At 42.7% G+C, this 21,635-nt stretch overlaps 1 protein-coding gene and 1 long non-coding RNA gene across 2 annotated transcripts in view; one reads left to right on the top strand and one right to left on the bottom strand.

The window, feature by feature from the left end:
• The window catches only part of VAMP1 (vesicle associated membrane protein 1), a 77,708-nt gene that overhangs the window by 6,929 nt on the left and 49,144 nt on the right, over positions 1–21,635 (bottom strand). The window lies entirely within an intron of this gene.
• On the top strand, positions 167–20,482 carry LOC129483496 (uncharacterized). The gene is made up of 3 exons (XR_008658067.2): positions 167–1,316; positions 1,448–1,592; positions 20,419–20,482. It is a non-coding gene; the product is annotated as an uncharacterized lncRNA (long non-coding RNA).

The following is a 21,635-nucleotide window of genomic DNA, read 5'->3' as shown; positions in this document are numbered from 1 at the left end:
CTGTCTCCAAATAAGGCCCCATTCTGAGGTCCTGGGGGTTAGGGCTTCAGCACCTGGATTTTGGAGGGGGACACAGTTCCACCCACAGCGTTACCCATGTCTGTTTTGCCAGTGTGGAGTCAGTACAGGCTCCAGGACACATCCACAGAGCACAGGCCACATAGAGGGGAGCTGCTGTCTAGAAGGAAAAGCTGGCAGAACACCAGCAAAGACAGCCTCTTGAGGGTGGTCTTCAAAAGATGCAGCAGGATGCAATGGCAGTTGACAATGGGATAACTGTTGGTTGTGAGAACCCTAATCCTCTACCACAGGGAGGAGAAAGCTGACACCAAGTCCAACCCACATCAACACGGGGGTGGGACAACTGTGAGGGGGCCAAGGCTGTAGTCCAGAAGAAAGGTGGATGAAACTGGGGAAAGAGCAGTAGCACAGGGAGATGGGGGAGGATGGGGTAATTCAGAATTTCCCTTTTTGAGAGTGGCATCAACACCATGTTGAAGTAGGAGTTCTCCGGCTTCTCTCCTCCCCAACAGAATTTCAACTAGCAACAATCCCGTGGCAAGTTTACCATCCTGAATATCCCAGAACTTGGAGTGAAGCTTTGCATCCCCTGGGATGGCAGAGCCAAGAAAAACCATGAGGACGGTAAGGGGATGGCTGCTCTCTGACCACGCCACTCCTCCCCAAGCCCGCACAGTGCCACACGCAGAGGAGTCCCTGGATGCTCGGTTTCTCCAGTGGACACAGTGGATGGGAGGTGGGCGTTCGGCTTCCCCACCAGTCTGAGACTTCACAGGAGACTCACTCTAGTCTTTTCCCGCAGGAAGCACTGTGAGTACCGGCAGGGTCAGCCCAACAAGGGTCAGTAAGAACTTCCCTTTTCAAAAGATAAAGCAGTTCACATAGAGAGCTGTGGTGGACTCTTTCTGCTGCCTGCCCAACAGACTTCTGCACATTTCCTAAGGACAGAACCGCATTTTTGTACTAGAGCAGAGATTCCGTGACATCAGGAGAAGAGGCCCTTCCCCCAGTCCCAGGAGCCGATAAACTCATTCTTCTTTGCAATTGTACAATGACATGCACAGGGAAGTCTTCCTTTCCAGGATATAAAGCACCATTAGGAGAAAGTTTTTGGCTTGCCTTGGCCCTTATTTTTTGTTTGGGGGATGTTGTGTGAGACAACATCATTCCTGAGCTGTGGCAGCCATCTTACCATCATGAGGAAACAGCCACAGGGATAAAAAGCCAATCCTCTGAGGACCTGGAAGAAAGGAAAGAACCTGGCTCCCAAGGCATCACTGAGACGCAAATCCACAGTAAGTAAGCACAGCACCTACTTCTGGGCTTCTTTTTATGAGAGAAAAAAAAGTTCCCATTTGTGTGAACCATAGTGTTTGGTGTTCCTTTTCTTTTTTAGTTTTAATTGTATTTATTTCCTCTCTTTCAGATGGGTGATTTATTCACATGGGTCAAAATTCAAAAAGTATCAAAGAGTAAACAGTGAAATGTCTCTCTTTCACTCCTATCCCCCAACCACCAAGGTCCCTGCCCTGGAAGCAACCAATGTTACTGTTTCTGATGCTTTTCCAGAGGTAATTTATGCATATTCAAACAAATATATATGAATATATTCCTTTACTTTTTTATTTCTACAGATGGTACTACAGTAGTCCCCCCTTATTTGTGGTTTTGCTTCCCATGGTTTCAGTTATCTGCTGTCAACTGTGGTCCAAAAATATTAAGTGGAAAATTCCAGAAGGAAACAATTCATCTGTTTTAAATTGTACACTGTTCTGAACAGCATGATGAAACCTCAAGCTGTCCTACTGAGACAGAGTAGGGATGGGACATGGGCCCCACTCGTGCCCTACCGAGAATCTCTATTGTAAGCTGGGGTGGGGGGTGTGGCCAGTGAGGACCCCAACCAGACTGTCCAGACCTTGTACCGTGACTCTTGCTCAAGGTACTATAGCCAGTCATTGCAGACCCTTAGAGAGACTAAGATGAACAACGTCCCACCATAAATCTTACTCCAGGTGCCATACCCACTAGTTGTAGAAATTAAAATAAGCAGCTCCCACCTTAAATCTTACTCAAAGGAGTTAACCCTATCTCCCGTATGTACACCACAAGACCAGAAGAACGAGCGCTGCTTTGCCTTATCTTCATTATAATACTAAAAATCACACCCAGGGTGGAGACTTAACATGCTAACGAGACACGTGATGCATAAAGAAGCGTGTTATCACACTGAACGGGTGCCAAAATTTCCTCATCTCTGCCTGCTCAAACTCACTCCCTTCCCACTTTAGCTCCTTTAAGATTACTCTCTTGAGTCTCTTCCAGGAGCCAGCCAGAGATTTCTCTCTCTTGTGCTGCCTCCTTATGCCCTGCATAAGCTCTAGTAAAGCCTTGTCTGGGAAAACTGTTTTGGCCTCATGTTAACTTCTATTGCATTAACAACCCCCAAGACCCTATGGTTGGTAACACTACTCCTGTCCCTTCAAGACATGAATTCTCCCTTTGTCCAGTGTCTCCTCCCTGCAGACGCTCCCTACCTCTTAGTCACTTACAAGCCTTCCCAGTGATCAGACCAACTGTTGAGGTATTGCATGCTTGTGTTCAAGTCACCCTTATTTTACTTCATAATGGCCCCAAAGCGCAAGAGTGGTGATACTGATAGTTTAGATATGCCAAAGAGAAGCCATAATATGCTTCCTTTGATGACTTTGCTAATATTTACGTAACAATGCACCTTCTATTCATGCAATTGTGAAGCAGAAAAAAAGAAATTCATACTAGTTTTGCTGTCACACCTTAAACTGCAAAAGTCATGGTGCATGCTAAGTGCTTAGTTAAGATGGAAAAGGCATCAAATTTGTGGGTGGAAGACATGAACATAAACGTGTTTTGACTGACAGTAATCAGGTTCAGTGCTATCCATGGTGTCAGGCATCCACTGGGGGTCTTGGAACATATTCCCCTTGGAGGAGGGTGGACTACTGTACACTATGTTCTGTAAGTTCTTCCCCGTGCCTTTTTCATTTATTAAAATAGCTTGGCCATAATACCATATTAGTACCAAAAAAACTTTCTCATTCATTCATTTTTCTGTCTGTGTGGTATTCTATCACATGGCTGTACCATTTAACTGGATCCCTTTTGAGAATTTTTAATTCATTTCCAACCTTTACTATTACAGACAACACTACAGTAATAACCTATGTCATTTTGCACATGTGGAAGTACTGCTACCAAAAAATTGCTGGAAATAAAATTTCCTGGTTAGAAGGTACATACATTTCGTTTTGATAAATGTTGCTAATTTGTCCTCCATAGAGCTGGAACATCGGAAAATTTTTTTTTTTTTGAGACGGAGTCTTGCTCTGTTGCCCAGGCTGGAGTGCAGTGGCACAATCTCGGCTCACTGCAAGCTCCACCTCCCGGGTTCACGCCATTCTCCTGCCTCAGCCTCCGGAGTAGCTGGGACTACAGGCGCCTGCCACCATGCCCGGCTAATTTTTTTGTATTTTTAGTAGAGACGGGGTTTCACCGTGTTAGCCAGGATGGTGTTGATCTCCTGACCTTGTGATCCACCTGTCTCGGCCTCCCAAAGTGCTGGGATTACAGGCATGAGCCACCATGCCCGGCCGAACATCGGAAATTTTTAAGTGTCCATTTCCTTACATAAACACCAACTTTGAAGTGTTATCAAATATTTTGATCTTTGCCAAATGGAAAGATAGAAAAAAAGTTATCTCAGTGTAATTTTTATTTGGATTTCTTATTGCGAGTGAAGTTTTTCATTTCACTGTGAATGAGCATTTCATTTCATATGAGTGAACATTTCGTATGTTAGAAAGCCATTTGTAATTCATTTTCTACTAACCGTTCATATCTCTTTCTATTTTTCTTTTCTTTTTTTTTTGACAGGGTCTTGCTCTGTCACCCAGGCTAAAGTGCAGGGGCACAGTTACAACTCTCTGCAGGCTCCACCTCCCAGGCTCAAGTGATTCTCCCACCTCAGCCTCTCTCCAGTAGCTGGGACTACAGACACACACCACCATGCCAGGTTACTTTTTAAATTTTTTGTAGAGATGAGGTTTCACCAGGTTGCCCAGGCTGGTCTCAAACTCCTGAGCTCAAGCGATCCTTCTGCCTCAAAGTGCTGGGATTACAGGTGTGAGCCATCACACCTGGCCTCTATATTTCTATTAGTTTCCAAATGTTACCTTTTTATCTGCAGTCATCTATTGAACAATAATTTTTTCTTCACTAATTTAAAACTACTGTTATGATAAGCCAAATTTTTGTGCAAGTTTGAATTTACTTCTGGACTTTCAATTCTCTCTCATTGATCCATCTTTTCAACTTGCCAACATTACAGTCTTTCAATTGTTTTAGCTTTATATTTTAATATCTATTAGGGCCAGTAGCTCCTTTTACTCTCTCTTTTTAAAAATCTTTCTAACTATATTTTCTTCTTTTTCCACATGAATTTTAGGATCTGTTTATTTAGTTCACTCCCCCTCCAAAAGAAAGGCTCCTTTGAGGATGTGTTTTGAGACTGTATTGAATTTACAAATCAATTAGGGTGTTGGGTTTGTTTGTTTGTTTTTAATTTGAGACGGAGTCTCACTCTGTCACCCAGGCTGAAGTGCAGTGGTGCGATCTCAACTCACTGCAACCTCTGCCTCCCGGGTTCAAGCGATTCTCCTGCCTCAGCCTCCCAAGTAGCTGGGATTACAGGTGCATGCTACCATGCCCGACTAATTTTTGTATTTTTAGTAGAGACGGGGTTTCCCCATGTTGGCCAAGCTGGTCTCGAACTCCTGACCTCAAGTGATCCGCCCGCCTCAGCCTTCCAAAGTGCTGGGATTACAGGCCTGCGCCACGGTGCCGGGACGGGTCTTCTTTTCAAGAACATGATATACTTTTCTATTTGTTGATACCCTCCTCTTTGTGTCCTCAGTAGCATTTTAATGTTTCCTTAATATGGGCATTTCTCATTATAGTCATTACTTAGTGTTTTACCTTTATAAGTGCTATAAAAATGGGATTTTTTAGTTTTGTTTTCTTTCTTTTTCCCCAGCCACCTACTGAAGTCCCTCATGATCTATAATAGTTTTTTTGTTTTGTTTTGTTTTTGTTTTTTTTCTGAGACGGAGTCTCGCTCTGTCACCCAGGCTGGAGTGCAGTGGCGCGATCTCGGCTCACTGCAAGCTCCGCCTCCCGAGTTCAAGCAATTCTCCTGCCTCAGCCTCCCAAGTAGCTGGGACTACAGGAGCCCGCCACCACGTCCAGCTAATTTTTTGAATTTTTAGTAGAGACGGTGTTTCACCATGTTAGCCAGGATGGTCTCGATCTCCTGACCTCATGATCTGCCTGCCTCGTCCTCCCAAAGTGTTGGGATTACCAGCGTGAGCCACCGCGCCTGGCCTATAATAGTTTTTCAATTAATTTTCTTAGGTTATCACCTACAAATAATGCTAATTTTGTAATAATTTTTCTAGAAACAAGTTCTTGCCATGTTGCCCAGGCTGGTATGGAACTCCTAGCCTCAAGCAATCTGCCCAACTTGGCCTCCCAACGTGCTGGGATTACAGGCGTGAGCCACCACGCCCAGCCCTAATATTTTTAAATCTCGTCTAAATGCATCGCATAGTACCTCCAGAACAATAGTAAATAGTAATGGACAGCTCTGTCTCAATCCTGATTTTAAGGGCAATACTTTCAGTATTTTCTCATTAAGCAGCAGTCGAAATACATATATTTATTTTATTATGCTAAGGAAGTATCCATATCTTATTATTTCATAATAATCCAATGGATAATGAATAAATAATAGAAATGGGAAGACCAGATGGAAGGCTACTGCAATAGGGAGATGGAGAAAGGTGGAAGGTTGGAGATATGCCTTAGAGATAGAGTCAACAGGATTTATTGGTGGGCGTGGGTCCCAGCTCATATTTTATGGTCTTGGGTACTAGTTTGTTTAATCTGAGCCTCACATTCAAATTAACATTTGGTAAACATTGAGTATTTACTATGTACTAGGCATCTTAAGATACAACAGCCAACGAGACAGACCTGATACATGAACTTCTGGAGCTTGTAAAATAATCACAATTATTGCTTTTGTAGACAAGTGCTATAAAAGAGAAGCACAACATATAACCAGTGACCAATTCTAGGTCTGGAGTTGAGGAAATCCCTCCCTGAGGAAATTTAAGATGCAACCTGAAGAATAAATAAGGGTTAGCTAAATCAAAGGGGTGTTGGAGAGGAGAGATCTGCTGGTGGGCTAAATGGTACGTGCAAAGGCCCTGTGATAGGAAGAATAGTTTGGCTGGAGCTCGGGAATAGAGAGATGAAGCTAGAGAAGTAGGCAGGTAACACATCATTCAGACTTACAGACTACAACAATTTTGAACTTTACCCTAAGAGCAATAAGAAACCAGTAAAATTTTTTCCAGTGTAGTAAAGTATATATATTATATATATATATGTGTGTTATATATATGTGTGTGTGTGCCTGTGTGTGTGTGTATATATACACACCTACATATAAAATATGTATATATGTGTATATATACACACATATATATATAATATGTATGTGTGTATATATAATATATGTAATATATATTTTATATAATATATATTATATATATTTTAAATAATATATATAATATATATTATATATAATATATATAATATATATTTTATATAATATATATTTTATATAATATATATATTTTTTCACTCTGCTGCCCAGGCTGAAGTGCAGTGGCATAATCTTGGCTCACTGCAACCTCTGCCTCCCAGGTTCAAGAGATTCTCCTGTCTCAGCTTCCCTAGTAGCCAGGACTACAGGCGTGCACCACTACACCTGGCTAATTTTTGTATTATTAGTAGCGATGGGGTTTCACCATGTTGGCCAGGCTGGTGTCGAACTCCTGACCTCAAGTGATCCACCTGCCTTGGCCTCCCAAAGTACTGGGATTACAGTCATGAGCCACTTCGCCCGGCCTGTAAAGTATATAAAGTATATTAATCTTAAGTATATAGCCTGAAGAAGCATTACCTAGGTATATACCCATCTTACCATCACAGAAGATATGCAACATTTTAGTTCCTTAGAAGATAACTTCATGCCACTTTCCACTCAGTCATGCTTACTGCTTGAGTTCCAGTTTATATTCTGGCAGACATATGATATTCCTGAGATATCCACTTTTTTTTTTCCTATTTTGACTTATATCCCCATCAGTTAGTGTTTGTTTGTTTGTTTGTTTGTTTGTTTTTAAGATGGAGTCTCACTCTTGTCGCTCAGGCTGGAGTGCAGTGGCACGATCTTGGCTCTGCCTCCCAGGTTCAAGCGATTCTCCTGCCTCAGCCTCCCGAGTAGCTGGGATTACAGGCACCCACCACCACACCTGGCTAATTTTTGTATTTTTAGTAGAGACAGGGTTTTGCCATGTTGGCCAAGCTGGCCTTGAACTCCTGGCCTCAAGTGATCTGCCCATTTCGGCCTCCTAAAGTGCTGGGATTACAGACATGAACCATCATGCCTGGCCTCATTTTGGTTTTTTTTCTTAATGAGTTTTTAGTTTGGAAAAATCTTAGAATTACAGAAAAGTTGCAAAGATAGTACAGAGGATTTTGGTATACCTTTCACCCAGCTTCCTTTAATGTTAATATCTCACATAGCCATGATACATTTGTCAAAACTAATTAAGAAATTAACATTGTTGAAACATATCAACTAAACTACAGATTTTATTTAGATTTCACCAGTTTTTTCTTTAAATCCTTTTTCTGTTCCAGAATCCAATACAGGATACCACATTGCACTTAGTGATTATGATCCCTTAATATTTAGTCTTCTCTGATCTGTGACAGTTTCTGTCTTTCCTTATTTTTTCATGACCTTCGCAGTTCTTTTGCTTTTGTTTCTGTTTTTTTTCAGAGACAGGATCTCACTCTGCCGCCCAGGCTGGAGTTCAGTGGTGTGATCATAGTTCATGTAACCTCGAACTCCTGGGCTCAAGCAATTCTCTCCATCTTAGCCTACTGAACAGCTAGGGCTACAGGCATGCACCACTATACCTGTTTTTTTTTTTTTTTTTTTTTGAGATAGGGTCTTTCTATGTTGTCTTCAACTCTTGGCCTCAAGGGATCCTCCCGCCTTAGCCTCCCAAAGCACTGGGATTACAGGCATGAGCCACCACACACATGACTAACCTTGGCAGTTTTAAAAACTCCACTTTTAGGCTGGGTGCGGTGGCTCACGCTTGTAATCCCAGCACTTTGGGAGGCCGAGGTGGGCGGATCACGAGGTCAGGAGATCGAGACCACGGTGAAACCCCGTCTCTACTAAAAATACAAAAAAATTAGCCGGGCGTGGTGGCGGGCGCCTGTAGTCCCAGCTACTCGGGAGGCTGAGGCAGGAGAATGGCGTGAATTTGGGAGGCGGAGCTTGTGGTGAGCCGAGATCGCACCACTGCACTCCAGCCTGGGTGACAGAGCAAGACTCCGTCTCAAAAAAACAAACAAACAAACAAAAAAAAAACTCCACTTTTCTGATTGTTTTGTAGGCTGACACGCCATTTGGGTTCATGTGATGTTTTCTCATGATTAGAAACTGCCAACCTAGGCCAGGCACCGTGGCTCACGCCTGTAATCCTAGCATTTTGGGAGGCTGAGACAGGCAGATCGCTTAAGTCCACAAGTTCGAGACTAGCCTAGGCAACATGGTTAAACCCCATTTCACAAAAAAAATACAAAAATTAGCCTGGTGTGCTGATGTGTGCTTCTAGTCCCACCTACTTGCGGGGGCTGAGGTGAAAGGATTGCTAGAGCCCGGGAGGTCGAGGCTGCAGTGAGATGTGATCACACCACTGCACTCCAGCCTGGGAGACAGAGCGAGACTGTCTCAAAAAGTAAAAAAAAAAAAAAAAAGGAAAAGGAAAAGGAAAAATCAACTGCCAACCTGTCCTCCAAAGTGACTATATCATTTTGCATTCCCAAAAGCAATGAATGAGAGTTCCTGTTGCACATCTTCACCAGCATTTGGTGGTTGGTGGCAGTGTTTTAGAAATTGTAGTAGGTGAGCAGTGGTACCTCATTGTGGTTTTAATTTTCATTTCTCTAGTGACAAATGCTGTTAACCAACTTTCATATGCTTATTTGCCATCCAGGTATTTTATTTTTGGAAGTGTCTCTTTAGATCTTTTGCTTGTTATTAAATTGGAACATTTGGCAGTGTGCAGTGGCTTACACCTATAATCTCAGCACTTTGGAAGCCCTAGGCGGCTGAATCGCATGAGGTCAGGAGTTCGAGACCAGCCTGACCAACACAGTCAAACCCCATCTCTACTAAAAATACAAAAATTAGGCTGGGAATGGTGGATCACGCCTGTAATCCCAGCACTTTGGGAGGCCGAGGTGGGTGGATCATCTGAGGTCAGGAGTTCAAGACCAGCCTGACCAACGTGGAGAAAGCCCATCTCTACTAAAAATACAAAATTAACTAGGCATGGTGGAGCATGCCTGTAATCCCAGCTACTGGGGAGGCTGAGGCAGGAGAATTGCTTTAACCTGGGAGGCAGAGGTTGTGGTGAGCCGAGATCACGCCATTGCAATCCAGCCTTGGCAACAAGAGCAAAACTCCATCTCAAAAAAAAAAAAAAATGAAAAATACAAAAATTAGCCAGGTATGTTGGCGGGCACCTGTAATTCCAGCTACTTGGGAGGCTGAGGCACAAGAATTGCTTGAACTTGGGAGACAGAGGTTGCAGTGTGCCAAGATTGCGTCGCTGCACTCCAGCATGGGTGACAGAGCAAGACTCTGTCTCAAAAATAAATAAATAAATAAATAAATAAATAGGGCCATTTTGTTGCTGTTGTTTGTTTGCTTGTTTGTTTTTGAGATGGAGTCTCGCTTTATCCCCAGGCTGGAGTGCAGTGGTGTGATCTCAGCTCACTGCAACCTCCACCTCCTGGGTTCAAGCAATTCTTGTGCCTCAGCCTTCCAAGTAGCTGGGATTACAGGCACACGCATCTTTGTTAAGATGCTATACAGGCCCAAATTTTAACCACCCCTTTGAGTTACTCATCACCAAGTTTCTTCTGCATGTATGCACGATGCATGCATTAATACATTCGACTTGTTTTACTCTTGTTAAACTTTTGTTAGCCTAACTTTCAGGAACCCAGCCAGTGAACCTAGGAGGATTAAGGAAAGGATTTTTTTCTTGCCCTACAGAGGCAAGACAGAAAACATACAATCTGATTCCATTCATAAACTTTAAAAAACTAAACTACATTGTTTAGGGATGTATGTGTAAGTAGTGAAGCTGATAAAACAAAAAGCAAGGAAATGGTAATCACCAAAGGCTATTTAGTCATTGCTCTGGGAAGGAGAAAGTTGGTTATGATCAGAAAGAGGTGCACGGATGACTTCTGAACTTCCAATAATGCTTCATTTCCAGGTGATAATTACATAATCATTTAATTTTATAATTATTTATTAAACTATACATACACACTTATGCAGTATTCTGCTGGGATGTATATTTCACACATAAAGTAAAATAAAAGGGAACAAGCTTGGGTTAAGTATAGCAAAAGATCTGAAAGATCTCATTTTGACCAACATGAGATACCTATGAGACAATCAAATGGTGAGCATACAAGATTGGAGATGTAAATTCAGGAACCCTGGATATAAAGATAAAAATTGAAGGACAAAAATATGTAAGATCACCTACAGAATGTATGAGGGTGACAAGAGAAGAAGGCCTAAGATGTGGTCCTGTGGAACTCCCGCATTTAACGGTCAGGCAGAGGAGGAAGAGCTAGCAAAGGAGACTAAGAAGGAGTAGCCAGCCAGGCGCGGTGGCTCACGCTTGTAATCCCAGCACTTTGGGAGACCGAGATGGGTGGATCACTTGAGCCCAGGATTTCGAGACCAGTCTGGCCAACACGGTGAAACTCCGTCTCTACTAAAAATACAAAAATTAGCTGGGCATGGTGGCATGCAACTGTAGTTCCAGCCACTTAGGAGGCTGAGGTGGGAGGACCGTTTGAGCCCGGGAGGCAAAGGTTGCAGTGAGCTGAGATGGCACCACTGCATTCCAGCCTGGATGACAGAGTGAGACCTTGTCGCAAATAAAATAAAATAAAATAAAATAAAGTAAAGTAAAATAAAATAAAGTAAAATAAAATAAAGAATAGCCAAAGATGCAGGAAGAAAACCAAGGAAATATTATGTCTGGAGAAAAATGTTTTAAAGGGAGTGGTCAATATGCCAGAGCTACTGAGAGATCAAGTAAGATGAAGATGGAAAAGTATCCATTGGATTTAGCAAAAGTGGTTATTGACCTTAGCAAGAGTAGATCCAATGAAGAGACAGGGATGGAATTAAATGAAGGCTGGGTGGGAGGTACACTGGGCTACCAGATTGCACAATTCCAGAAAGCACCTTTCAAATTATGCCCCAGGAAGCACCAATAACACAGACTATAGCCTAACAGTGGCCCATAGAGCTATCCAATGCAGAGAACCTAGTGAGGAAATGTAGCCCTTGGTTCGAGTGATTTAAGAGCACTACCCCTAAGATCCAACGGCTCATCTTCAAAGCTGCTTCTACCCCTTACTAAAAATGTACATTTGGCCAAGTTACTCAAATATTTTACATCTTGGGGTCCAAATCTGTAAAAAAAAATACTAATGCTGTAGGACTGTTGTGAGGAGTAAATCAGTCTACGTTGAAGGGTTTGGCCCACAGTAAGCATTCAATAAATGTAAATTTTTATTTTCTGTATTGCTTAGACAACTCTTTCAAGGAGCTTGGCTATGAAAGGAGAGAAATAAAACAATAGCTGGAGGAAGATGCAGAATTAAGGGAAAGTTTCTTTCTTTCTTTTTTTTTTTTTTTTTTTGAGACAGAGTCTCGTTCTGTCTCCCAGGCTGGAGTGCAGTGATGCGATCTCGGCTCACTGCAACCTCCGCCTCCCAGGTTCAAGCGATTTTCCTGCCTCAGCCTCCCTAGTAGCTGGGATTACAGGCCTGCACCATCATGCCCGGCTAATTTTTTTTTGTATTTTTAGTAGAGACAAGGTTTCACCATGTTGGCCAGGCCGGTCTCCAACTCCTGACTTCAAGTGATCCACCCGCCTCAGCCTCCAAAAGTGCTGGGATTACAGGTGTGAGCCACTGTGCTGGGCCAGGGAAGTTATTTTTGTTTTTTTATTTTTGCTTTTCAAATATTTTGACTGTTTTTTAGAGAAGTTTTAGATTTGCAGAAAAATTTCACAGAAAATACAGAGAGTTCCCATAGACCCTTTCTCCCCATCCAAACATGTAATTTCCCCTTCTGCTAACATCTTCCATTAATGTGATATATTTGTTATAATAGATGAACCAATATTTATATATTATTATCAACTCAGATTCTTAGTTTACATTAGGGTTCTTCCTGTTGTAAGGTTCTGTGGGTCTTGACAAATGTATAATATCCCTGAATCCATGTTACTGTATCACACCACACAGTTTCACACTCCTAAACCCTCCCCTGTGCTCCACCTGTTCATTCTTCTCCCCAAGCCCTTGGGAACCGCTGATCTTTTTACTGCCTCTATAGTTTTGCTTTTCCAGAATATCATATGTATAGGCATGCGATGATGATGTGTTCTGAGAAATACATCGTTAGGTGATTCTGTCACTGTGTGACCATCATAGTGTACTTTCACAAATCTAGATGGTATCGCCTACTACATACCTAGGCTAGGTGGCATAGCCCATTGCTCCTAGGCTACAAACCTGTACAGCATGTTACTGTACTGAATAATGTAGACAATCGTAACACAATGTAAGTATTTGTGTATCTAAACATAGAAAAGGTATGGTAAAAATATGGTGTTATAATCATATGGGACAAATATGGGACCACCATCATACATGCAGTCTGCTGTTGACTGCAATGTCATTATGCAGCTCATGACTCTAGTTGGAACCACACAGTATGTAGCCTTTTCAAATTGGCTTCTTTCACTTTGCAATATGAATTTAAGGCTCCTCTGTGTTTTTTCATGGCTTGGTAGTTCATTTCTTTTTAGCACTGAATAATACTCCATTGTCCAGATGAAACCACAATTTATTTATCCATCCACTTACTGAACAACATCTCGGTTGCTTCCACATTTTGGCAATTTTGAATAAGGCCGCTAAAACATACATATGTGGGGTTTTGTATGGATATTCAACTTATGTAGGTAAATACCAAGGAGTGTGATTGCTGCATCATATGGTAAGAGTACATTTAGCCTTGTTAGAAACACCGAAATGTCTTCCAAAGTGGCTGTACCATTTTGCATTCCAACAAGCAATGAATCAGAGTTCCTGTTGCTCCACAACCTCACTGGCATTTGGTGTTGTCAGTGTTCTGGATTTTGGCCATTCTAATAGGTGTGTAAGGGTATTTCACTGTTGTTTTTAACTTGCATTTATCTGATGACGTATGATATGCAGAATCTTTTCATATGATTATTTTCCATCTGTATATCTCTCTTGGTGAAGCGTCTGTTAAGGTCTTTGATCCATTTTTTAGTCTGATTGTTTTCTCATTGTTGAATTTTTCTCTTTGTAAATTTTGGATAATGGTCCTTTATCGGATGTCTTTTGCAAATATTTTCTCCCAGTTTATGGCTTGTCTTTTCATTCTCTTGATAGCATCTTTCACAACTCAGATTTTTTTTTTTAACTTTTAACTTTATTTTTTAATTCGAGACAAGGTCTCAACTGTCACCCAAGCTGGAGTACAGTGGCACAATTATGACTCACTGCAGACTCAACCCCCCAGGCTCAAGCAATTCTTCCACCTTAGCCTCTCAAGTAGCTAGGAGTACAGGTCTAAGCCACCGCACCTAACGAATTTTTTAATTTTTTTGTAGGATGGGGTTTCACATGTTGCCCAGGCTGGTCTTAAACTCCGGGCTCAAATAATGCTCCTGCCTTGGCCTCCCAAAGTATTGGGATTACAGGCATGAGTCACCGCACCCAGCCAGAATTTTTTTTTTTTTTTTTTTGAACAAGGTCTGGCTCTATCGCCCAGGCTGGAGTGCAGTGGTGCATCTTGGCTCACTGCAACCTCTACCTCCTGAGCGCAAACAATCCTCCCACCTCAGCCTCCCTAGTTGCTGGGATTATAGGCATGTGCCACCATGCCCAGCTAATTTTTATATTTTTTTTTCCTTTTTTTGTAGAGATGAGGTTTTGCCATGTTGCACAGGTTGGTCTTGAACTTCTGAGCTCAAGTGGTCTGCCCACCTCGGCCTCCCAAAGTTCTGGGATTACAGGTGTGATCCATAGTGCCTGGCCAGAAAATTTCAATTTTAATGAAATCCAGTTTACCAGTTCTTTCCTTTATGGCTTGTGCCTTTCGTGTCATATCTAAAAGTCATCACCAAACCCAAGGTCATCCAGATTTTCCATGTTATCTTCCAGGAGTTTTTTTTTTTTTTTTTTTTTTTTTTTTGAGACGGAGTCTCGCTCTGTCGCCCAGGCTGGAGTGCAGTGGCTCAATCTCGGCTCACTGCAAGCTCCGCCTCCCGGGTTCACGCCATTCTCCTGCCTCAGCCTCTCCGAGTAGCTGGGACTACAGGCGCCCGCCACCACGCCCGGCTAATTTTTTATATTTTTAGTAGAGACGGGGTTTCACCGTGGTCTCGATCTCCTGACCTCGTGATCCGCCCGCCTCGGCCTCCCAAAGTGCTGGGATTACAAGTGTGAGCCACCGCGCCCGGCCGTCCAGGAGTTTTTTTAATTTTGCATTTTATATTAATTTTCGTGAAGGACATAAGTCTGCATTTAGATCTTTTTTTCCATGTGGATGCCCAGTTGTTCCAGCATGTTTTGTTGAAAAGACTATCTTTTCCCCATTGTATCGCTTTTGCTCCTGTGTGAAATATCAGTTGACTATATTTATGTGTGTCTACTTATGGTCTTTCTATTCTGTTCCATTAATTCCTTTGTCTGTTCTTTTTTTTTATTTTTTATTTAGTTTTTTTTTTTTTTTTGAGATGGAGTTTCGCTCCTGTCGCCCAGGCTGGAATGCAATGGCACGATCTCTACTCACTGCAACCTCTGCCTCCCAGGTTCCAGTGATTCTCCTGCCTCAGCCTCCCAGCCTCCCGAGTAGCTGGGATTACAGGTGCCCCCAACCAGATCTGGCTAATTTTTGTATTTTAGTAGACATGAGGTTTCACCATGTTGGCCAGGCTGGTCTCGAACTCCTGGCCTCAGTTGATCCGCCTGCCTCGGCCTCCCAAAGTGCTGGGATTACAAGCATGAGCCACCACGCCCAGTCCTTTGTCTATTCTTTCACTAACACCACATCATCTTTGCTACCTTAGCTTTATACAGAACTCAGTAGTATCAGTGCTCCAATTTTGTTCTTCAATATCGTGTTGGCTATTCTGGATCTTTTGCTTCTCCATATAAACATTATAATCAGTTTGACAATGTCCGTAAAATAGCTTGCTAAGATTTTTACTGGGATTGCATTGAATCTATAGATCAAGTTGGAAAGAACCGACATCTTGTCAATATTGAGTCTTCTTCTCCAGGAACATGGAATTTCCTTCCATTTATTTCCTTTGATTTCTTTCATCACAATTTTGCAGTTTTCCTCATATAGATGATTTTTTTGTTTTGTTTTGTTTTGTTTTGTTTTGTTTTGAGACGGAGTCTTGCTCTGTCGCCCAGGCTGGAGTGCAGTGGCACGATCTTGGCTCACTGCAAGCTCCGCCTCCTGGGTTCAAGCAATTCTCCTGCCTCAGCCTCCCAAGTAGCTGGGATTGCAGGCACCTGCCACCATGACTGGCTAATTTTGCAGTTTTAGTAGTGACAGGGTTTCTCCATGTTGTCCAGGCTGGTCTGAAACTCTCGACCTCAGGTAATCCTCCTGCCTCGGCCTCCCGAAATGCTGGGATTCTAGGCGTGAGCCACTGCACCCATCCCCCATATGGATCTTGTATATATTTTGTTATACCTAAGTGTTTCTTTGGGGGGAGGCTTCTAATATACTTGGTACTGTGTATTTAATTTCAAAGTCTATTTGTTCATTGATGATATATAGGAAAGCAATTGACCTTTGTGTATTAACCTTGTATCCTGAAAACTTGCTATAATTGTCTACTGGGGCTGAGCATGGTGGCCCATGCCCTGTAATCCCAGCACTTTGGGAGGCTGAGGCAGGGGGATCCCCTGAGGTCAGGAGTTCAAGACCAGCCTGGCCAACATGATGAAACCCCGTCTCTACTACAAACACAAAAATTAGCCACACGTGGTGGTGGGTGCCTGTAATCCCAGCTACTCAGGAGGCCAAAGTAGGAGAATCGCTTGAACCAGGGAGGCAGAGGTTGCAGTGAGCCGAGATCATGCCACTGCACTCCAGCCTGAGCGACAGAGGCAAGACTCCGCTTCAAAAATATATATGTATTAGTCTGTAGTTGTATTTCCTTGTAATGTCTTTGTCTGGTTTTGGTAGTAGGGTAATGCTGGACCCATAGAATGATTTAGGGTATTTCCCCTGTGTCTGTCTTCTGGAAGAGACTGTAGAAAATTGGTATAATTTCTTCACTAAATGTTTGATAGAATTACCAGTGAACCCATCTGGGCATGATGCTTTTTGTCTTGGAAGGTTATTATTTATTGAATTTCTTTATAGATATAGGCCTATTCAGATTGTCAATTTCTTCTTGTGTGAGTTTTGGCAGATTGTATTCTAAAGGAATTGATCCATTTCATCTAGGTTATCAAATCTGTGGGCACAGAGTTGGCCTTTATTCTCCTTTTTTTCGAGATGGAGTTTCGCTTTTGTTGCCCAAACTGGAGTGCAATGGTGTGATCTCGGCTTACTGCAACCTCCGCCTCCCAGGTTCAAGGGATTCTCCTGCCTCAGCCTCCCTAGTGGCTGGGATTATAGGCACGCACCAAGATGCCCGGCTAATTTTTTGTATTTTTAGTGGAAATGGGGTTTCAGCATGTTAGCCAGGCTGGTCTCAACTCCTGACCTCAAGTGATCCACCCGCCTCGGCCTCCCAAAGGGCTGGGATTACAGGCGTGAGCCACCGCGCCTGGTCCTCTCCTTTTAATTTCTATGGGCTCTGTGGTGATGTCCGCTCTTTCACTTCTGACATTAGTAATTTCTGTCTTGATTTTTTTCTTAGTCTCACTAGAGGCTTACCAATTTTATTAATCTTTTCAAAGAACCAGCTGTTGGTTTTGTTGATTTTCTCTATTGATTTCCTGTTTTCAATTTTATTGCTTTCTGTTCTAATCTTTATATTTCTTCTGTTCTGCTTGCTTTGGATTTAGTTTACTCTTCTTTTTCTAGTTTCTAAGGTAGTTGATTGTATAATAAATCTTTCTTCTTTCCTACTATAATGCATGCAATGCTATAAATTTCCCTCTAAGCACTACTTTTGCTGTATCCCACAAATTTTGATAAGTTGTATTTTCATTTTCATTAGTTCAAAATATTTTTAAATTTCTCTTGCGATTTCTTCTTTGACCCACGGGTTATTTGAATCACATTGTTTAATTTCTAAGTATTTTGAGATTTTTCAGCTATCTTTCTGTTATTGATTTCTACTTTAATTCATTGCAGTTTGAGAGCAGGCATTGTATAATTTCTATTCTCTTAAATTTGTCGGGCCGGGCGCGGTGGCTCACGCTTGTAATCCCAGCACTTTGGGAGGCCGAGGCGGGCGGATCACGAGGTCAGGAGATCGAGACCACGGTGAAACCCCGTCTCTACTAAAAATACAAAAAATTTAGCCGGGCGTGGTGGCGGGCGCCTGTAGTCCCAGCTACTCGGAGAGGCTGAGGCAGGAGAAAGGCGTGAACCCGGGAGGCAGAGCTTGCAGTGAGCCGAGATTGCGCCACTGCACTCCAGCCTGGGCGACAGAGCGAGACTCCACTCAAAAAAAAAAAAAAAAAAAAATGTGTTAAGGTGTGCTTTATGGTCCAGAGTGTGGTCTATCTTGGTGAATGTTCCATGTGACTGTAAGAAGTATGCATTGTTGAATGAAGCAGTCTATTGATGTTCATTATATCGTTATTTATGGTGTTGCTGATTTCAACTACATCCTTAATTATTTTCTGCCTGCTGGCTCTGTCCATTTCTGGAAGAAGGATGTTGAAGTCTCCATCTCTAATAGTGGATTCATCATTTCTCCTTGCAATTGTAACAATTTTTGCCTCATGTATTTTTGATGCTCTGTTAATAGGTGCAACACAGCACGGATTATGTCTTCTTGCAGAATTGACCCCCTTATCATTATATAATGCCCCTCTTTCTGCCTGATAATTTTGCTTACTCTGAAGTTTGCTCCATCTGAAATTAATATAGCTACTCCCACTGTTTTTTTTTTTTCCCCCTTTTTTTTTTCAAGATGGAGTCTTGCTCTGTCTCCCAGAGCTGGAGTGCAGTGGCGCAATCTCAGCTCACTGCAACCTCCGCCTCCCGGATTCAAGCAATTCTCCTGCCTCAGCCTCCCAAGTAGCTGGGATTACAGGCACACGCCACCAGGCCTGGCTAATTTTTGTATTTTTAGCAGAGATGGGGTTTCACCATGTTGGGCAGGCTGGTCTCGAACTCCTGACCTCATGATCCACCCGCCTCAGCCTCCCAAAGTGTTGGGATTACAGATGTGAGCCACTGCACCCAGCCCCACTATGTTTTAATTAATGCTAACTATATCTTTCTCCATCCACTCACTTTTGGTCTGTATGTGCCTTTATATTTAAAATGGTTTTCTTGTAGACAACATATAGTTGGGGCTTTTTAAAAATTCATTCTGACAGTCTCTGTCTCTTAATTGATGCATTCAGACCCCACTGACATTCAAGGTGATTATTGATATAGTTGGATTCATACCTATCATATTTGTTACTGTTTTCTCTTTGTTGCTCTTGTTTGTTCCTACTTTTGTCTTCTGCTCTTTTTCTGGCTTTTGTAATTTTAAGTGAGCATTTGTATTATTCCATTTTCTCTCCTTGCTCTTAGCGTATCAGCTATACTTATTTTTTTCCATTTCTTTTATTTTAGTGATTGCTTTGGAGTTTAAAATATACAGTTAAAACTAATCCAAGTCAACTTTCAAATAACACTATACTACTTCACAAGTAGTGCAAGTACCTTGTAATAACAAAATAATCCTAATTACCTCCCCCCATCCTTTGTATTACTACCATCATTCATTTTACTTATGCATAACATATATATATATGACCAAATACACTGATGCTATTACTATTTTGAACAAATCATTACCTGTTAGATCAATTAAGATCAAGAAAGGCCGGATGCAGTGGCTCACTCCTGTAATCCCAGCACTTTGGGAGGCCGAGGCGAGTGAATCATTTGAGGTCAGGAGTTCAAGACCAGCCTGGCCAACAAGGCGAAACCCTGTCTCTACTAAAAATTAAAAAAAAAAAAAAAAATGGCCGGGCATGGTGGCTCACGCCTGTAATCCTAGCACTTTGGGAGGCCAAGGTGGGCAGATTGCCTGAGCTCAGGAGTTCAAGACCAGCCTGGGTAACATGGCAAAACCCCGTCTCTACTAAAAATACAAAAAATTAGCCAAGCGTGGTGGTGCACACCTGTAATTCCAGCTACTTGGGAGGCTGAGACAGGAGTATCACTTGAACCCCGGAGGCAGAGGTTGCAGTGAGCCGAGATCGTGCCACTGCGCTCCAGCCTGGGCAGCACAGCGAGACTCTGTCTCAAAAACATAAAAATAAAAATAAAAATAAAATTAGAGAGTCCAGAAAATTAAAATGAGACAGTCCAGAAAATTCTCACAGCACTAAAGTCTTATAGGGAAATCAGTTCTTTCCTTCATCCTTCCAAGAGATTCACTCATAGGTTCACTAAGCACCTGCTGGCATCAGGTACCATGCTAGGGACAGGAATGTCTGCGACATGATTCCTACCTTCAAGAAGCTTGAAGACTATTGAAACAAACAAACATTGATACAATGTGTAACAGCATATGAAGCACATGTTCTATCACTTTTAATCCTCATTACAACTCGCCATTTCCTCCACTTTTCAGATGTGGAAACTCTTTGACCACAACCTTCAATTCTTGCTCAACCATTCCCACTATGCCTCAGCCCCTCTCTCAGGACTGCCAGTCCTCTGCCTCCTCTACTTGGTTTGCAGGCATCAGCTCCTTCCATTTTCACTTCCCTTTCTGTCCATCTTACATCCTATAGCCTACTGTTTTTGTCACTCTTTTGTTGATACTATAAAGTCCCTTGCTTTTCTGAACTTTAATCACACCTTTATGGAAACATCCCACTTCTGGATGAACTGAACTATTTCCTTCTCTATGTTTGCAGTGAATCTGTGAATACCACGGACAGTCTCACATGTCAATGCAGATGTTGTGACTTCAAGTTTACGGTCCCACCGGGGCCTTAACACTGCCTGGCGATCCTGCCACATCCCAGTGACCAACCTGCTCCTTCCCTCCACGCAATGAGTGCTCACACCTCCTCTATGCAAACTCCAGATGCTACCTCATCATCATGCTCTTGCTGTCAACAGATGACATGGAACCCATCTTCACCAAAAAACTCAACATCCTCCTTTACAATGACAGAGATCCAGTTGTTGACAATACCAAATATGAGCAAAGATATGGAGCAGCTGGAACTCTCATAAATTGCTGGTGCAAGTGTGTGGGGGAACCTCCCTCTAACTGTGTTCTTCCTCTACTCTCACACCACAGCATTCCACGCAGAAGAAGACTTCTATAGCCAAATGTGTTGCGGGGGGTTCCCTACACACCAAGGGGCAGACACCAGCTGGCTGTCCTCTAATTCAGTTGCCACACTGTCTTCCCGACGCTGTCTCCCACAGGTTGAGGGCTTAGTCCCCAAGACTGCCCCGTCACACCAGTCACAAGCCCAAGCCTCTGGAACTTCTGATCGACTGGCTTCAAGTTGGGGTTCCCATGACCCCCTCTTTGGGTTCGATTAATTTGCTGAAGCGGCTCACAGAACCCAGGGAACTTACTTATGTTTACAGGTTTATTATAAAGGATATTGCAGAGGATACAGGTGAAGAGATGCACAGGGCGAAGTATAGGAAAAGGGGCATGGAGATTCCATGCCCTCCCCGGGGGCATCACCCTCCAGGAGCCTCCACATGCTCAGCTACCCAGAAGCTCTCTGCACCCAGTCCTCTTGGTTTTTTATGGACACTTCAAGACATCAGCATTCCTTCTCCCAGGGTATAGGGTGGGACCCTCTCATTGGAGGGTATTTAGACCCACAATCAGAAAGGAGGGGATCATTAGAGTCCTGCCTTGAAACAGGTAAAAAGAGGGCAGGAGGTCAGAGGCCTGCCCCTGAGGCCCAACGCACCCAACGTTATAACAAAAGACTGTAACAGGGGCTATTGGAGTTATGAGCCAGGAACCGTGGATGATATCCAATATACATCATAACACCACAGCAAGTTTAAAATGTTACAGCTACTTTGGAAAACTCTTTAGGAGTTGCTTATAAAGCTAAATATACACTTACTCTATGACCAAGTTATTCTACTCCTA

Source organism: Symphalangus syndactylus, chromosome 5 (genome assembly GCF_028878055.3).
Source record: "Symphalangus syndactylus isolate Jambi chromosome 5, NHGRI_mSymSyn1-v2.1_pri, whole genome shotgun sequence".
Lineage (NCBI taxonomy): Eukaryota > Metazoa > Chordata > Mammalia > Primates > Hylobatidae > Symphalangus > Symphalangus syndactylus.
This window is presented reverse-complemented; position numbering and strand designations above follow the sequence as displayed.